The sequence below is a fragment of the Nycticebus coucang genome, chromosome 20 (genome assembly GCF_027406575.1).
Source record: "Nycticebus coucang isolate mNycCou1 chromosome 20, mNycCou1.pri, whole genome shotgun sequence".
NCBI lineage: Eukaryota > Metazoa > Chordata > Mammalia > Primates > Lorisidae > Nycticebus > Nycticebus coucang.
Genome location: NC_069799.1, coordinates 18,275,697 through 18,281,696, shown reverse-complemented (window position 1 = coordinate 18,281,696; position 6,000 = coordinate 18,275,697).

Genomic DNA, 6,000 nt, shown 5'->3' with positions numbered 1-6,000 from the left:
GCTTTATAAATTGAGGAGCATTCTGATAGGGTGCATAAGTGTTAATTATTGAAATCTATTCATGTTGAGTGTTTCCCTTCACAAATATGTAGTGACCTTCCTTATCTTTCTTTATCTTTGTTGGTTTAAGGCCAATTGTGTCTGCTACTAAAATTGCAATCCCTGCTTTTTTCTGGTTTCCATTTGCCTGTAATGTACAAGTACATACCTTTACCAACTCTATTTTTATTCTTTAAGGTAAGTTGAGATTTTTGTATACAGCAGATATGTGGTCTGAGTCTATGTATGCAGTCAGCCAGCCTGTGCCTCTTTAGAGGACAATTTAAACCACTCACATTAATTGAGAGAATTGATAAGCCTGGTTGTGTTTTTGGTGTCATGATTTTTGGATGTCCAGTGGACATTTTTAATCCTTTCACCACTGTGGAAGTTGGGTTTTGTTCAAAAATTTCTGGGTGAGTTTACTTTGGAGGTAGAGCATTGCACTGGTCATTGTGGAGGATGGAACTAAGAATATCCTAGAAATATCACTAATGAATATAGATGCAAAAATATTAAACAAGATCCTAACAAACAGAATCCAGCAACACATCAAACAAATTATACATCATGACCAAGTTGGTTTTATCCCAGGGTCTCAAGGCTGGTTCAATATACGTAAATCTACAAATGTAATTCAGCACATAAACAAATTAAAAAACAAAGACCATATGATTCTCTCAATTGATGCAGAAAAAGCTTTTGATAATATCCAGCATCCCTTCATGATCAGAACACTCAAGAAAATTGGTCTAGAAGGGACTTTTCTTAAACTGATAGAGGCTATCTACAGCAAACCCACAGCCAATATCATATTGAATGGAGTTAAATTGGAATCATTTCCACTCAGATCAGGAACCAGACAAGGCTGCCCATTGTCTCCATTGCTTTTCAACATTGTAATGGAAGTTTTAGCCACCGCAATTAGGGAAGAAAAGGCGATCAAGGGTATCCATATAGGGTCAGAAGAGATCAAACTCTCGCTCTTCGCAGATGATATGATTGTGTATCTGGAAAACACTAGGGACTCTACTACAAAACTCCTAGAAGTGATCAAGGAATACAGCAGCGTCTCAGGTTACAAAATCAACATTCATAAATCGGTAGCCTTTATATACACCAACAACAGTCAAATTGAAAAAGCAGTTAAGGACTCTATCCCATTCACAGTAGTGCCAAAGAAGATGAAATATTTGGGAATTTACCTAACAAAAGACGTGAAAGATCTCTATAAAGAGAACTATGAAACTCTAAGAAAAGAAATAGCTGAAAATGTTAACAAATGGAAAAACATACCATGCTCATGGCTGGGAAGAATCAACATTATCAAAATGTCCATACTACCCAAAGCAATATATAAGTTCAACGCACTCCCTATTAAAGCTCCACTGTCATATTTTAAAGATCTTGAAAAAACATTACTTCGTTTTATATGGAATCAGAAAAAACCTCGAATAGCCAAGACATTACTCAGAAATAAAAACAAAACAGGAGGAATCACACTACCAGACCTCAGACTTTACTACAAATCGATAGTGATCAAAACAGCATGGTATTGGCACAAAAACAGAGAAGTAGATATCTGGAATAGAATAGAGAACCAAGAGATGAATCCAGCTACTTACCGCTATTTGATTTTTGACAAGCCAATTAAAAACATTCAGTGGGGAAAAGATTCCCTATTTAACAAATGGTGCTGGGTGAACTGGCTGGCAACCTGCAGAAGACTGAAATTGGACCCACACCTTTCACCATTAACTAAGATAGACTCTCATTGGATTAAAGATTTAAACTTAAGACATGAAACTATAAAAATACTAGAGGAGAATGCAGGGAAAACCCTTGAAGAAATTGGTCTGGGTGAGTATTTCATGAGGAGAACCCCCCGGGCAATTGAAGCAGCTTCAAAAATACACTACTGGGACTTGATCAAACTAAAAAGCTTCTGCACAGCTAAGAACACAGTAAGCAGAGAAAGCAGACAGCCCTCAGAATGGGAGAAGATATTTGCAGGGTATAACTCTGACAAAGGTTTAATAACCAGAATCCACAGAGAACTCAAACGCATCAGCAAGAAAAAAACAAGGGATCCCATCGCAGTCTGGGCAAGGGATTTGAAGAGAAACTTCTCTGAAGAAGACAGGCGCACGGCCTTCAGACATATGAAAAAATGCTCATCATCTTTAATCATCAGAGAAATGCAAATCAAAACTACTTTGAGATATCATCTAACTCCAATGAGACTAGCCTATATCACAAAATCTCAAGACCAGAGATGTTGGCGTGGATGCGGAGAAAAGGGAACACTTCTGCACTGCTGGTGGGAATGCAAATTAATACATTCCTTTTGGAAAGATATATGGAGAACACTCAGAGATCTAAAAATAGATCTGCCATTCAATCCTGTAATTCCTCTGCTGGGCATATACCCAGAAGACCAAAAATCACAACATAACAAAGATATTTGTACCAGAATGTTTATTGCAGCCCAATTCATAATTGCTAAGTCATGGAAAAAGCCGAAGTGCCCATCGATCCACGAATGGATTAATAAATTGTGGTATATGTATACCATGGAATACTATGCAGCCTTAAAGAAAGATGGAGACTTTACCTCTTTCATGTTTACATGGATGGAGCTGGAACATATTCTTCTTAGTAAAGTATCCCAAGAATGGAAGAAAAAATACCCAATGTACACAGCCCTACTATGAAACTAATTTGGGACTCTCACATGAAAGCTATAACCCAGCTACAACTTAACAATAGGGGGAAGTGGGAAAGGGGGGGGTGGGTAGAGGGAGGGGAATCGGTGGGATCACACCTGTGGTGCATATTACAGGGGTATTTGCGAAACTTGGTAAATGTAGAATATAAATGTTTTGGCACAGTAACTGAGATAACGCCGGAAAGGCTATGTTAACCACTGTGATAAAAATGTGTCAAATGGTTTATGAAGTGAGTGTATGATGCCCCATAATCATATCATTGTATACAGTTATGATTTAATAAAAAAATTAAAAAAAAAAGAAAAAAGAAAAAAAAAAGAATATCCTAGAGAGCTTGTTTAGTTATGGCAATTTTCTTCAACATGTCTATGTCTTTAAAGTATTTGATTTCTTCATCACAAATGAAACTCAATTTAGCTGGGTACTGGATCCTGGGCTGGAAGCTGTTTAGTTTTAGGAGATTGAAGGTTGATGACCATCTTCTTCTGGCTTGAAACATTTTGGCTGAGAGATCTGCAGTCACTCTGATACTTCTCCCTGTGTAGGTGATGCTTTTCTTATGTCTGGCTGCTTGCAGAATTTTCTCCCTTGTCTTAACTTTGGCAAAGTTAATCTGAATGTGTCTAGGAGATGCTTCATTTGGATTGAGTCTTGCGGGGTTTCTGAACCTGCCTGCTATCTGAAGTTTTGTATCATGCAATGCTTGGGAAATTCTCCTCCAAAATCTCTTGGAGTACAGCATCTGTACCTTTAGGACCATCCCTTCCTCCATCAGGAATATCTATAAGATGAACGTTTGATCATTTGGAGTGATCCCACACTCTCTCAGGGAATGATCAGTTTTAGCTCTGCATTTGTCTGCCTGTTCGAGTGTTTGGGAATGTTCAAAAGTTTTGCCTTCAGTTTTAGGGATCCTTTCTTCTGCTTGGTCAACTCTATTACTGAGGGATTCTACTGTACTTTGGAGTTCCTCACCAACTTTTTTGTTTCCTTGAGCTCTGCTATCTCTTTTCTCTTTATGTCCATATCATTGGTGACTTGGACTTTGAATTCATTAATTTCCCACACCCTCTTTCTTCACTGTTATTCACAGATTAATTTCTTGAGACAACTTTAGAACTACTCTTTGGAATTCAATTTCTATCTTTTCTTCCGTTCTATTTATCTTATTTTCCATACATATTCTGAATTTGATTTCTGACATTGCTGGCATTTGCCTATTCATGGCATCTTCAGTTGTATCTCCTTTGTCATTTCGGAGTGGGGGGTTGATCTACTCTGGTTATTTACATTGCTCTTCTGTTGGGTCTACATCATATTTATTTTCTACCATATGGTTATTAGAACTGGTTGGGTGAGATTGAATTGGTGTTCCAAGGTAGTAGCAATAAAGCCCCCTACCAAAGCACTAGGTTTTGTAATTGTGGCTTATCTCCTACAACCTTACAAAGGGCCCTTTCAGAGTTTTGGTCAGAGACTCTGAGAACCTACTTGGTGAAATAGCACAAGCTAGCTCTGTTTTGATATCAGCCAAACTCTAACCTATCCTAAGAAACCACAGTATTAGGTTTGAATCTCGACTGTGAAGAGATATAAACAGCTGTGGCACCTAGCCCCCACTCTGCAGTTCTTTTCTATTATAGAACTTTGAAGGTCAATCTTAGAATGTCCCCAAGTGGACAGCCCCAGACACAGGTTCCAATTAATTTGCCTTAGGCAGTGCAAACCCTGCTCAACAGAGAAGGATTCAAGGATCTCCAAAAGCACAATTGCAGCCAGGGATTCACACTGCTGCCCACCAGACTCAGTCCACACTGTTGTCTGCTTTTCTGCTCACAGGCCCAGTTGGAGCCAGGGGCCATGGCCCCACCCATAGGTCTCAGTTCACACCCAGCTAGCCTCTGCTTGCTTGACCATTTGGAGTTAGGGGACCACGCCCCCACCTGCCAGTCTCAGTTCACTGTCTGGCAAACCTCTGTTTGCAGCCTCTGTTGGAGTCAGTGCACTGGGCTCGACCCTCTGGTCTCAGTCCACACCCAGCTAGCCTCTGCTTGCCAGACCAGTTGGAGTCAGGGGACCATGCCCCCACCTGCCAGTCTCAGTCCACTGCCTGGCAAGCCTCTGTTTGCAGGCTCTGTTAGGGTTGGGGCACCACAGCCCACCTTCAGGTGTCAGTTCTCACCCGGTAAGCTTCTGCTCACCAGCCCCTCTGGAGACAGCAGACCACACCCTACTCCTCAGCTCTTGGGTCACCCCTAGCTAGGCACTGCTCAAGGGTTCTGTTGGTATAAGTGGACCATGCCCTTGCTCTCAGTCCATGACTATCAAGCCTCTGCTCACAGGTCCAGCATGGACGGAACACCAGCCCTGTCTGTCAAACTCAGTGCACATAAGGCAACCACTTTCCTGCTGTGGGTGCCATCAGAGCTGGGGGTTCTGCACCCCATCCCACCAGACATGGCCCGAACTGAGGGTCAACACCAACATTGGCCAGGCATAGTTATAACCAGGGGACTTCTCCTCCTCCCAGTGAGTGTCCTTTTCTTCCCATACCCTCTTTCTTTCCTGTTATTCACAGATTCTGTCCTGATGGTTGGCAGTCCACACTATGCCCAGATTTCTCAGGACAAGACCAAATATTCTGTGCTCTGCCATGGGGATGGGGAGGGCAGAACTTCAGACTGCCATGAAAGGGGAAAAGGGTGGACAGGGAGTTTGAACTTGTGGGGGGAAATATCTGTTCAATTTTATGCCTGGCGGGGTGGTGTCTAGGTTCAGAAGTGGGACCTCCCTGGACAAAGAGACCTGGAGTTTAGTGGCTCTCTCCAGTGAGGTAAAATGATATGTCTTTTGTTCCCTGTTCATTTGCAGATAGCCTGTGGCAAGTCTCCTGCTTGGGGGAGGGTTCTCCCATCCTCTAGTCGATAGGCTTTGTACCTGTAATTTTTTTCTTGAATGCTCTTCCTTGGAATTACAGCTTGCTGAGCTTCTTTCTTGGCTCAGCTCCCCACCTCAGATTCCATGCAGTTTTTCATCCTCTGCTCAGGAGCCTCTGCTGAGGGTTGCTACCACTCAGCCATCTTCTCAGAATCTACTGTTTGGTTTCTGACCTGCTTTGTCTTACTAACTGTTCTCACTAGGTGATTATATTCTTATCAGAGTCATAAGGATTACTTTCCCGCAGAGGGGATGAACAAAAAACTACTTAACAGCTACTGTGAACACTTATAAC